Source organism: Mus musculus, chromosome 14 (assembly GCF_000001635.26).
Source record: "Mus musculus strain C57BL/6J chromosome 14, GRCm38.p6 C57BL/6J".
Lineage (NCBI taxonomy): Eukaryota > Metazoa > Chordata > Mammalia > Rodentia > Muridae > Mus > Mus musculus.
This window is the reverse complement of record NC_000080.6, coordinates 105675282-105689005: the sequence shown is the minus strand read 5'-3', so window position 1 is coordinate 105689005 and position 13724 is coordinate 105675282. Positions and strand designations below refer to the sequence as shown.

At 41.2% G+C, this 13724-nt stretch overlaps 1 long non-coding RNA gene and 1 pseudogene across 3 annotated transcripts in view; one reads left to right on the top strand and one right to left on the bottom strand.

The window, feature by feature from the left end:
- Positions 1-5655, top strand: part of Gm35967 — a 45014-nt gene extending 39359 nt beyond the window's left edge. For 2 of the 3 annotated variants that reach the window (XR_874934.2, XR_383731.3), the window contains exons 3-4: positions 1014-1119; positions 4364-5655. This is a non-coding gene — a long non-coding RNA (predicted gene, 35967). The remainder of the gene's footprint in view (positions 1-1013; positions 1120-4363) is intronic. The other variant, XR_874933.2, reaches the window with a different exon arrangement.
- On the bottom strand, positions 6787-7180 carry Gm10076 (predicted gene 10076; annotated as a pseudogene).

The following is a 13724-nucleotide window of genomic DNA, read 5'->3' as shown; positions in this document are numbered from 1 at the left end:
CTGTATCCATCCAATTAAATATCAGTTGCAAACCCTTGTCTTCTGCAACGTACAGACACCTCTTCTGGCAGAGGGGTTGATTGCTGCTGCTTTTGCTCCACCTGATCAATAGTATTTGCTTCACTCCTACTTTTAACATCATAACCATTTCTCCCTCAATACAAAACATGTTTCTCACCAATGCATGAAATGTTCTACAAGTTCATGTCTACAGATGCTTTTACCAAGTATTTACCACATACTAATTTGTATTCTGCAAATACCCAGGGAAAAATGCAAAGGGCCTGAATATTGTGAATTCACAACAAAAAGATCAGCTAATGCCTCAAAATATTGATTTTTACACAATATCTTGTTACACTGCTATGTAAATATTTCAGCAAAGATGAAATGGTTAAAATTATGTAAAAATGATCATATGTAAAAGTAGAAAAAATTTCTTGAAAGTAAATAATGCCAGGTTTTAGAAAGAAGGCACATGGGCTTTTGGATTCTCCTAAAGTGACATGTAACTTTATTCTAGAATAAATAAATTGGGGATAACGTGCCCCAATAATGTAAATACTTCTCTTTATAGAAAAAGTTGTCTTCCAGATGGACAAAGCTACGTTTTGATGGTGAGCTTGAGAAAACCTATCATTACCTACTGTACTGCATTACTCTGACATATGCCCTTCATTCACAAGAGTTCGATGCTATAGTGCTAAGTTCATATGTGGAGCAGAAAAGCAAATATCGAGTGATCAAGGAGGGTACTATCTCCTCATGTGTTAGTCAGGGGAGAGGAGTTCAGTTGAGCCGACTTGAGTTGAATAATATACATTGTATACAAAATAGACAATGACCAGACAGCTTTAGGAAAATCAAAGACCAGATGATACGCCTCCAAACCCTCAAAATGAGTCTACTTTGGAGGGCATAGAACAGCTCAATGATAAACGTTCTAGAGAATTTCTATACAGAGAGAAAATGGTGAGTGAGAAGCAGACACAAAATATCCTTCCTTCTTCCAGGTTTCAGGAATAATTGGTTCTCAGTAGATGACTTAGAACGGACTGGAGGAGACACATTCAAGGGAAGACATGGAAGAGATGAGCTAAATGATATAATATGATCAAGGTATAGAGAACAAATCACAGGAAGAAGCCTGGAAGACCACATGCTGAACAGAAAAGACATGGTCTGTGGAGTCTTAGAGAAGCCACATGTTCAAGGGAGGTCTCCTTTTCACTCTTAAGACCCCAGTTTTTATTAAAATTGTACTATAAAGAAATTACAAATGAAAAATATTACATGGTGAAATAAACAAGGCCAGCACTCTATTATCTTTAAGACTTGAAGAGGGCACAGTGAAGTCCCAGACACTCTGGATATTTGGACCAAGTGTCTGTGTGATGAATTGAGATGAGCTGGTAGAAAAGCAGCCAAACTCAAGGTGGCAGGGGAAGCTCCTGGTCTCTCACTGAAAGGTCAGCTGGCAGAGCAGGAGTCAGTAAGGACATCCAGAGGATGTGTGAGTTCTTTCAAACCAACATATTGGGGAATTAGAAATGAACTCAGGCAAAAGTTGAGCCTCCAAGACCCTTCAGTGAGCATGCTCAGCCTAGATTGTATGAAAACTAACAAGCAACCTCATAGACAAATAGACAGACAGACAGACAGACAGAGACAGATAGAAAGGCAGATGCACACAGAATCAGGGGGAAGGGAGGGAGGTAGGGAGAAAGAGGAAGAAGAGAGGGTGGGGAGGGAGGGAGGGAGAGAGAGAGAGAGAGAGAGAGAGAGAGAGAGAGAGAGAGAGAAAAGAGAAATCCTTAAGGATTCTATAAAATGCCACATAAAAACATATTTCAGGGTTAATTATTAGATTCCCTTTCCAGACTTCCTAAGAAGCAATAAAATATGAAGGAAAAGGATGAGGAAATGTGAGATATTCACAACAGATAGGCAGCTTATAAACAAGCCAAAGTTAAACTTCACATCTCACACATCAGATGCTACTTGGAAGCAGTCATGGAATACATAGATACAATCTTTCAGGCCATTGTAAACCAGCTAATGCTTGAAATGAACCCAGAAAATACTCACCTTAAAGGTTAAATTGCAAAATTGAGAGAGAGAGAGAGAGAGAGAGAGAGAGAGAGAGAGAGAGAGATATCACTAGTCTGAGAAGAGAGAGAAGGCTTTTGTTTGAATTCTGCTTCTGGGAGGGAATAAGTTAACCCCTGGCACATTTGCAACCACAGCGAGGTTCTTAGGTATTCAGAACGCAAACAGCAGGGTCGCACAGGTGCTGCCCGGGGATTTATGAATGGACAGAAAGAGCAGATGGTGGAAGGCATGTCCTCCCATTGAAGGGTTCTTCATCTGGTGCCTGAGATGTTTTGTAAATCTTTAAATTTTTTAACATAAGGAAATGTCTTTGCTAGACCAAAGTCAAAGGTTTTCCTTACTACTCTTTGACTAGCAGCTAATTGCTTTTAAATCTCCTTTTTTTGGGTGGAGTAGGTTTTTCTGAGACTTTTATATTAATTTCTTATTTTAATTTCACTTGACAATATGAAGCTTGGTTCCTCATAACCTACTTTGAAGGTCTCGGGGCCATGTCTGTCACTCGGCTGATGTGATGCTCAAGAAACAAGCTGAACGAGCCTTTCACACGCCGTTCTATCTTCATCCTTCTCTTCTAGTCCATTTCAGGGTTTTCTAATTCCTAAGTCTGGAGAGAAGGTTGAACACATAGAGTCATAGCAAGAAGAGAATGATCTTTCCTAGGGAAGAAATCTCTAATTAGCTATCCTAAGTGGTTTGCCCTGAGAGCAGATACATACAAGTAAAAATTATACAGACTGTGCAGGTTGTATGTATACATACATATATACATACATACATACAGACAGATAGGCATATATTTATATATATATATATATGTATTCCTCTATGGAGTGTGTGTGTGTGTATAATTACACTTAAAGAGAAAGAGGGCATGGATTTGATAGTGATCAAGAAGGATGCTTGGGAGAGGATGGGGTGAGCAAATGAAAGGGGAAATTTGATGTAATGATAATTTCAAACAACAAAAATTAATTATTAAAATGTGTACCTCAGGGCTCTGTAGCAGATAACTCATTTGACTGATCAGTTATTCATTCATTCATTCATTCATTCATTCATTCATTCAAACTCCAAACATTTAGTAATGATCTGCTGAGATGGCAAAGTGGGCTTAGGCACTGGGTCCAGGAGTATGGATCGCCATATGATAATTCCTGGGGTGAGGCATATTATGCACTTTTTACCACCCTCCAGTTATCTTCATTGTCACATGGTTGGAAAAAAGGAAGGAAGGAAGGAAGGAAGGAAGGAAGGAAGGAAGGAAGAAAGAAAGAAAGAAAGGAAGAAAGGAAGAAAGGATAAAAGGAAGAGAGACACGCCAGAATTGCTTCACTGTAGAAACTGAAGTTATGAAAGTTCCTCCCCTAAAAGTGTCCCCTCAGCCACCAGCTCTAATGTTGGTACAACAGCTCCTCTGAAGGCCCTGAGTCTATTTGAGCTGCCCTCAGTCATCAGGGTTATTTGAAAGCACCCTTCCTTGTCAGAACAAGGCCCTGTCTCCAAGGCCCAGATCCACAGGAAATTGATCTCTTGAGTGTGTCACAAAAGTATGAGGCTCCGCAAGGTAGAGTGTAGTGTTACGGTGCAGGTGCATTGCCCAGATGACGTGCTGATGGCAAGGGCGGGGAGGAAGCCCTGCTCCTTTTCACAGTCGCAGACAGAAGCACTACAGCGACCAGAAGGGCAAGTGGCATGCCTCACATTCTTCCGTGTTGAAAACAATAAAAGGTGGGGGGAAGTAGAGAAAAAAATCAAATTTCTGCAAAGAGATGTCAGCAGTAAATTTAACGCAGGTGCAGTGTTCTCCAAACAAAGAGAGTTTTGTTTCTACTGCCCGTGGCTCCATCAAGACCTGCCTGCCCTAGCCTCCTCCTCCCCACTGTGTGTTTTTTTTCTTTTTTATCAGTGTAAGGTAGATTAAAATGTTGATACCCTCCCCTAGCAGAAGCATTTTTAGTGTTCTCAGCACAACTGCTGCAGGATTAACCACCCTTCCCTCCCCGCCCCTTGCACGCAGCCAAGTCCTTTCTACTCTTAAGTTTTAATTTATCAAGCCTTACATTTTCCTCCCGGTTTCCACTGTGGACATGGTTTCTTGGCCATTTGTACTCTCTTGAATCTATAACAAAAGTAACAACAGGAAACAAAACACTGACTTTAGCTAGAGTAACTCATTTACAATTTTTTTTAAAGTCCCTTCATTGGTCAAGGTGACATTAAAAGAGCAGGTGATTTGTCCTTTCTTCAGGCCCTCACAGCAGAGTGACTGACACCTGACATGGCGGCATCACACTGGATTCACCTGATGACTCATAGACTTCCTTCTGATGATGATGCTTCCCTGAGAACAATTTCCCACTCCACCAATGAAGCTGAAGCTGAGGCCTCACTCAACGTTCTGAGTCACCTTTCTAAGCCATTAGTGAGCATGTGAACCTCTCTGGGGTGGTGACTCATTTAATTAGGAACAGATAAGTGATATACTATGGCTGTCATGCTGTTCAGTAGGCTAGGGGTGGCTAAGTAAAAGAAAAATGAGCAATAAACACAAATTTGGTAGTTTATAGTTAACCCCTAGGATTGGGACAACTTTCAGGAATAATCTAAAGTTAACCAACACACAGAGAACTTTTAATAAGAACGCCACTTTTCATCGTACATCTTTATGGATCTACATGAATTTCACTTATGCCATGCTGACGTATGTGAAATTTGTCTTAGACAGAGTCCAGGCTCTAAAGCCATTGTGGACAGTTCTGTCCTTTCCCAGATCTAATCTTCAGCAATGTGTCTTTATTGACCACAACGAGCATCTCAGGAAAATGTTCAGGCCTTTTATAATGTGTGTGCCCAGCTCACAAATGTCTTCCCTCATGACTCCTCCAAAGTGACTTTTCAGCTCCCACAGTAAAATGGCCTTCCTAAGCGGGTCCTATTGGGTCTGTGTTCCCCTCAGGGGCTCAGTAACGGTCCCCAACCTCTTTCACGTAGCATCTTCAGTACTTTCCCAAAAGGTAGGAGTTTGATCTTCTGCTTCCTTAGTTTTCAGCAGGTCTCTCTTAAAATAGGTTTACCACGTGCTGGGGATAGAAAGAGGGCTCAGTGGTTAAGAATATCTGTGGCTCTTCCAGCGGACCTGGGTCTGGTTCCCAGCATTCATGTGCATCTGTGTCACCATGCGTAACTATTGTTCCAGGGAACCTGAAGCCTTCTTGTGACCGGAGGGCACCAGGCATAAACATGGCGCTTGTAATACATGTAGGCAAACACTCATATGTATAAGATAAATAAATCTAAAGAAAATAATATGTGCTACATCTTGCTACATGTTCAAGGGCAAGGACCTCATTCTCTCAAACTTTGAATGCTTTAATCCATAAACCAATAACTGCTACTTTGCAGGGGTCCAACAACCATTTCTTAAATAAGTAATGAATAAATGGGTGAATGATAAAAAGTTGAAACTCACTAATACTACTTCAGTTGTTTGATTCCAATTTAAATATGTGTCTACACATACACACACACACACACACACACACACACACATCTAACAAATTTTGTTCTTTTCCAAAATTCTAGATATTTATGAGTATAGGGAACTCTATGAGTCAGGGAGACTCTAATCCTTCAATTTAAATATCTACTTGCTCATTAAATTTCTTTAGGTAATATTCTAAAGTTATATGGGCTTATTTTCACATCTAAAGCTTTCACCAGATTGTCTGATGGTGGTTTAGCCAGAAGGGGAATCTAGCAACATGAAATAATTATTAAACAGCCATTTTGTTTCAGAGTAGGAGAAGCAATAAGAAAAGTGTACTCCAGAGATACATATCTTACAACATAGTGTTTAGTGTCACACACAAACATGTTCCCATAGTGCCTTTTGTAAGGCAAACATTTATTTTGACAATGTCAAAAAAAAACTTTAATAAAACAAAATTTAAAAATCAACACAACCCAAATGCAAAGTATTAAATAGCAGGATTTAAAAATGGGTGAAGGACCTGAATAGATGTTTCCAAAAAAAGACATAAAAATTGTTAAAAGTTATATACACAAATGCTTGGTATCTTTTTTTTTCCAATTTTTTATTAGATATTTTCTTTATTTACATTTCAAATGCTATTCCGAAAGTCCCCTATACCCTCCCCCTATTCTGCTCCCCTACTCATCCATTCCCACTTCTTGGCCCTGGCGTTCCCCTGTACTGGGGCATATAAAGTTTGCAAGACCAAGGGGCCTCTCTTCACAGTGATGGCCGACTAGGCCATCTTCTGTTACATATGCAGCTAGAGACACAAGCTCTGGGGGTACTGGTTAGTTCATATTTTTGTTCCACCTATAGGGTTGCAGACCCCTTCAGCTCCATGGGTACTTTCTCTAGCTCCGGCAAACATTTTAAATGAACTCCTATGTATATATTGATTTAATTTTTTGATCTGTCTTTATGTTCTTATAAATCATGACATACTCCCAATTTGACTTTGCTTTATTTGATCTATCCCCAAAATGTTACATTAGATATTGAGGGAACAGCCATTCCAAGGTTGACCATAGATTATACAGTGGAAAAGAGCCACCAATTATGATTCAAAAATACATTTGAGACTCTTGTGGACGTCAAGATACAGTGTGTCTGCATGCTTGCAGTCATTTCTTTTTTTTTTTTTTTTTTCAGCTGACTGCAAGAGGGTTTATTGTACACGAGCTACACTTGGCCACAAGAGAACAGAGCTAGTCCAGAGTGCCGGGGGTCCAGGGCAGAGGGACTGTTTTGGTTGTAAGAAAGGCGGTCATTTCTCCAGGCGATCGCGGCGAGGTGATGTTCCAGGTCTACTGAGACTCATTACCGATGGCAGCACACAGTCCGATAGCTTGTCCCGGCCCTCAGCATCCCTCACTTCTGCTCCTGCAGGCGTCGTAGGTGCACAGGCTGGCTTACTTGGACCTCTGCCTCATCTTTCTTCTCTTGCGCTTCAGCCTGCGCATTCTCTTCTTCCGCCACTTCGCTCTCATGGCGCAGGAGTCTCAAGGAAGATGGCGCTAAGACCGAGAGCGCTTGCAGTCATTTCTATGCACAGCTAAGTTACTGCTAACTAGCCTGGCCGAGAAATGTTGAAGCACCTTTAAATATCTACAGTTTGTAAAATAAAATAAATAAAATTTTATTAAACACATATGATATTGCAGTTACTTCTACACCTGTGGTATTGGGCAGTCATCGCCATGATTTTATAAACATTTGTACTGGAAGATTCTCCAAAGGGAAGTTTATCCAAGAGCTTTATACTGAAATCTTCAGATGTAGTATACACTTGTTCTAAAAAATACATTTACAGTCTTCTTTACTATGATAGGGGAAGAGCCAGGGACTTAATACAGTCATAAAATAAATGAAGAGTCGATTTCCTGGGCCTAAAAGCATAACAGAAATAAATACAGGACAAAGTAAGAGACAACATGTTGGAGAAAAGATGGAGAAACCCAAATGGAAGTCCAGGCTCTGCAAAATTTGATAACTAGAAGCAAACTTATGGCCAAGAAAGTTTGAAGGGTTCTCTGAGAAGAGGAGCTAAACATTAAGTTAAAAAGAGTCTTTGTTGTCTACACTCCTGTCAGTATCACAGGACACTCAGACACGCTTCAGGGACTTCGAATTCAAGGAAAGATAGAACCTAGGCCTGCCGTGTCTCTAGCAGAGGCACAAGACAAGACTGTACTAGACAAGATGGAATTTACAGTCTTCTGGAAGGAGGTCAATTCTAAAAGATATGTACCAAAGCAGGTGTGTGTGTGTGTTAGTGTGTGTGTGTGTGTGTGTGTGTGTGTGTGTGTGTGTGTGTGTATGTGTGTGTGTGTTAGTGTGTGTGTGTATGTGTGTGTGTTAGTGTGTGTGTGTGTATGTGTGTGTGTGTTAGTGTGTGTGTGTGTATGTGTGTGTGTGTTAGTGTGTGTGTGTATGTGTGTGTGTGTTAGTGTGTGTGTGTATGTGTGTGTGTGTGACTTGATTTAGATTGTACTATACTCATATTACAATTTAAAACATTGAAATCAAAACGACAGTATCTTAGAAGTTATCTAATAAGCAATGAGAGTAGAGATGGAACAACCACTTTTATACAGGAGACAATAATCTATTTTTATTTTTGAATTAGTGTGTAAAGTCGTGGACTTATTTAGGACATTGCCATGCACACTGTGGTGATCCTCATCCCCATCTCCAACCCCCTATTTTCTCCTGCTTGGTCCTCTTCCCAGCAGCCATCGCCCTCACATAACACCCATATGCAGTGCCTCTTGTTCTCCTCTCCTCCTCCCTTAAGATCTCCACTCCTATGGTCCTTTTTCTAGTTTCATTCCCTCTCACACTCCCCCTCCCCTCCCTCTTCCTCTCCTTCTCTCTCCCCCTCCCCCTCCTTGTCTCTCTCCCTCCCTCCCCCCCCCCACACAAACACACACACAATTTAGCATAACTACATGAAGAAAAACACTGGGCATTTGCCTTTCTGAGCCTAGATTACTTAACTATATAATAATTTCCAGTTCTCCATATATATATTCATAATACACATATATTCTCAGCCCTCTCCCTCCGTTGAAGGCCGTCAGGCTGGTCCCATTCCTTAGCTCTTATAAACAGCACAACATTAAACACTAATGTGCAGGTGTCTCTGTCAGAGGACTGGGTGCCTGGGTATATTCAAGAGTGGTACCAGTGAGTCATAAGGTACGTTTGTCCCTAGTGTTCTGTGAGTCCTCCACTCTGGCTTCCACAGGGTAGCTACACAGGTTCCAATCTCCACCAGCAGTCCATCACGGTTCCTCTTTCCCACGTCCCTGCCAGCCTTGGTTTTCTTGGTTATAGTTCTAATTGGGGAGACTTGAAAACTCAAAGTGGTTTCAGTTTGCATTTCTTTGATGGCTAAAGATGTTAAACATATTTATAGGTCATTTCTGTTCTTCTTTTAGAAATGTCCATTCAATTCACTATCCTGATTAATGATTGGCAGGTTTCGGGAGTGTGTGTGTTTATTTAAATTTGACCATTCTTTATACTTTCTAAATATTAACTCTTCTGTTTGAAGTATAGCTAGTGAAAGTTTTCTCCCATTCTGTAGTCTGTATTCTCTGCTGAGCGCGTCCTTTATTGTGAAAGCACACTTTCATTCAGTGTAATCTCATTTGTCAGTCCTTAGGGTTATTCCCTGTGCTGTCTGTTTGGGTCCTTTGTCACAGATCTTGCCTGTCCCTAGATTTTAAAGTGTTCCCCTCAAGACTCAGCGACCTTTCAAGCTTCATGTTAAAGCCATTGCTCCACTTGACTTTGTGCAGAGCACGGGATAAGGCTCTAATTTCTGCATGTGGAATCCAGTTTTTTCAGCATCCTATGTTGAAGAGGCTGTTTTGTCTTTAGTGACTGTAGCTGTGTGGATTTATTTCTGTTCCTTCTATTCTCTCTATACTATATCGACCTACATGACTGGTTGCATACCAATCCGATGCTACCTCAGTCAGTCACTGTGGCTCTGCTCTATAACTTAAAGTTTGAGTTTATGAAATATGCAACATTACTTTTTGTTTAGGATTATTATGGAAATATTGAATGAACTTCACGTAGTCTGATCCCTGTGAGATTTAATAGGTTAACAATATTGTTTTATACTGATACTTTTCCTATAAGCTCACATAACTTTCCTGCCAGAGGCAGGTAGCAATCATTGGAGAAAAACTCCACATTAAATGCTTATTATAGCACCTCATTTGTTTCTAACTATCTCAAGGCACTGACTACTAGGAGGTTTACAATGGCTACTCCGTAGAAGTAAGTGAATGGAATACTTTAATATGTAAAACCTAGTCCACAAAGAATCATTGGCTCTTATTACTCAGAGCACTGGCTGAAGCAAATATCTCAGAAGCTTGCTAACTTTTGAGAGACTCAGCTCATTTGCTAAGGACAGAGCAACATTTTACCAGTGACTATTCAACTCCTAAAGCAATCCTTGGGGCTTACATCATGTGCCCCCTTGAAGAAGTACTCTACCCTGTTACTCTCAGGATTGACTCAGTCATGACGCGGTAGTAAAGCATGAGTAGACCAGAGAGCTGTGAGGTCTCCATCCTGGGTACCATGCTGCTCAATGGGAGGTTTTAGCTACTCTCACCAGCAGGATGCCATACTGACTTCATCTCTTTCCAAATCAATTTTTCACCGCTGCTAATGCTGTTCCCACATGACCATTGTGCACTGGACATCTTGAAAGCTGATAACTAGATTGTTGGGTAGTAAAACATTACATATACTAGAAAGATACACCATTCTAGAAACTCATGGTTTGGCCTAGAAAAGGAATGGAGAGGAGTTCAGAATCCAATCTCCTTCCTGAAGTTAAACAGTGTTCCTCAGTTTGACGGGCTTCTCAACGGGAGCCAGTATTGACATTCCAACCGAGACAATGATTCATTACTCCAGAATTCTGTATGCTACATGATGGTCAACATTACTAGGCCCTGACTCAAAAGGACACTTGCATTACCCTCAATCACCACAACAAATCAATATGTCTCCTGAGCTTTCTGGTATTTGCTAAGGGGTAAAGTAGAAAACGGAACGTGTACACAGACATCATATAGGCGGCGGGGAGGCTACAGCTGGTAATTGCTAACTGCGTATCAGATATGCTTGCAAGTGCTTAAACTCTAGGAACCCCAGTTTCATTCCAATGAATAATGAGGCCAAGAAAACTATTCGCCCTCCAAGAGTGCCCTAGTACTCAGCTGTAACTAAACAAGGCGTGCAGAAATCACCGCGCAGGCTCTCCTGGAAGAGTTTCAGAAGTAACACAGACGCTTCTGCCACAGGCTTTGGTATTTTCTCGTAACTCTCGCCATTTCTGGCCTGGAATATGGCTTGGAACATTTCTGAAGTTGTCCTGTAGCCATGGGTTAAAGGCCACTCACTGATGCTGGCAGGGATGACCCATGGACAGGGGAGTCCTGTGCTGTTTGTTCCCCTGGATGTCACCTCAGCTTCATCTGCCTGCCTGGCCACTTTGACATGAGTTAAATACTCTTCTGGGGTAAGCTTCTGAGGGTTCTTGTCGATTGCAGATTGCACAGTTCTGAGTTAAACTAAAGCATCTTTTCGAGCTCTCTTGTTTCGATCAAGATTTCAGAGACCCTGGAAGGGCAAGCGAGTACCAAAGAGAGCAGCAAAGTAAATCAGAGCTGTGTAGATTAAGGATACATACTGAAAAGGCTTCCACAGCAGGCAGAACCTAAGATGAGGCCTTAAGGAAGCCAAAGCACAAATGGGAATCAAGAGAAGAGGGAGGCTTCCTCACTGGATTTCCCTTGGCAGTGAATGATTTTACAAATACTCTATATAGAATTTTTGCGATTATTTTGCTATCTAAAATGTGTATGTGCATGCAAATGTATAAGAGGATTATCTTACCAACATGGTATGGCAAGCTTGCAGAAATGTCCAAGGTAAGTATCATAGGGTGGAAAAAGGCAGTCATCGGCACTGTGAATCTTTACTTAAAATAACAGCAAAGTGGAAGTGTGGTTCTGATGTGATGAGAGGACACGGCTGGTGATATCAGAGATACATGCTTCCATTGAAGTGAATCGAGATGCAGCAATATAAATAGCTTATTGAAGATGCATGTCCCTGTGAGCCTCTGCTTCCTCCGAGCAAAAGGAAAAGCAACTCTCCTCTTTCAAAAAGAAAACAGGGTTCCAAGTGGCAGTTTACCAGAGAACCGCACAGGAAATTTAAAGTCAAGACAGACACACTGTGTGCCTAAGTTTTAAAATGTCCCAGTAAGAGTTAAGTGAATTTGGAGCTGCACACTGAAGACTCAGCTGTACCCCAAGACCCTTCTGCAGAAGAGAAAGAAAATAAGTTCTAATTAAATTGTATTAATTGGTTTAGCTGATCTGGAAATAGAGTAAGGCCTCTGCTCTAATTTTGGTTTTTTGGCTCAAGTCAACTTGTCCTTGACATGAGAATAAAGGATCGGAGTGGGAAAGTACCCAGAAATGCCGGGGCAGAGACTTTTAAACTATCCAAGGTTAAAGAGCGATGCTATCTCAGAGGAGATGGACTTAAAATTCTGCTGCCAATTTAGAGAAGTCAGAAGTGCAGGCAAGAAAAGGAGAGTGTGATTAAGACCCACACTTTCTTAAAGCTCTGCAAAGCTGCAAAGAAAAGGCCGGCATTCTTCCTGTAATAGTGAGCACTTGTTACAGAGAAAAGGAGAAGGTGGTGAAAGCGGCAGGGTATAATGACCTTATTTCAGGCCACTTACCGTAAGTTTTCGTGTATAAGGTAACTAATATTCATAAGCTAGTGGCAGCGCTTGACAGCTTGACCTTACTATGTGAAAGTAACATTTTCTCACCCTTAAAATGACCTTTGAAACCATATTCTCCTGTGCATTACAAAATTGGTTATCACCATTATGCAAAAATAGAATGTATTTCTAAAGACATAGTGTGGTAAGAAACAACTTATTTATTCTTTTGTTGCTGTCCCTATAAGCTAAAGGTTTGAAAGTAATTATAATCAACAGAAACACACTGAGCGCCAAAATTCCCTGGCACGTAGATGTTACCCCATAAGGAATAACTTGGACGTTGCTCTGTAGCAAAGTAAAATTTAATGTGAAAAAAGTATTCTGAGGCAGTGAGCTTGTTCTGAGCCGAGCATCTGTGTCCTTCAAAAATTCATGAGTAGAATCCCCAAGCTCCAGCATGCTGAGAGTCAGAGACGGCAATTCTAAGAAGTAATGATGATTATAGGAGGCCATGAAGGACTTCACGGAAGGTTTACACATTGTCTGAAAACAGATCACAGGGAGGGAGGATGTAGTCACACACTCCTCTTGCAAGCACGAGAGCTTGATCTCATATTCCCACACCCATGCCGGATGTCGTGCTGCAGACCTGGAATCCTGAGATGCTGGGAGTTGTGTCTCACCTTCACCTCTTGAGAACCTAATGGAACCTGTGAGCTCCAAATTCACCAAGAAAACTTGCCTCAAAACAAACAAACAAACAAACAATGTGTAGAGCAGCTGAGGAAGCATCCTGATGCCAATCTCTGGCCTCTACAAGCACACATGAACATGTGCATATATGCACAAGTGTGTGTGTGTGTGTGTGTGTGAGAGAGAGAGAGAGAACAGAAAGCTCTCCCACACTCACATCCTCACTCTCTCCCGTTCTCTCTATGCCATAGGAGGGCACAGTGAGGGGAAGATGCAGGACAGAAAGCCCTCACCAGAGCTCAACAATGCTAGCGCCTTACCTTCTAGTTCGCACCTCCAGAACTGTGGGCAAGAAGTTTGTTTGTTTATTTGTTTGTTTGTTTGTTTGTTTTTTCTCTTTAAACAGTCTTTCCTATGTCACTTTATTATGGTAATCTGACTAATACATAGCTGATTTAGCCGAGCACAAACATGCTATTTATAAACAAATGCATGCAACAGTGAGCTCTCCTGTCTGTGGCATTTGGTTCTAGTCCATGACTGGGTTCTGACTGTCTGATTATTAATCTCTGAGTCCTTGTCCTTCATATGCTCTTGCAGGGTGAT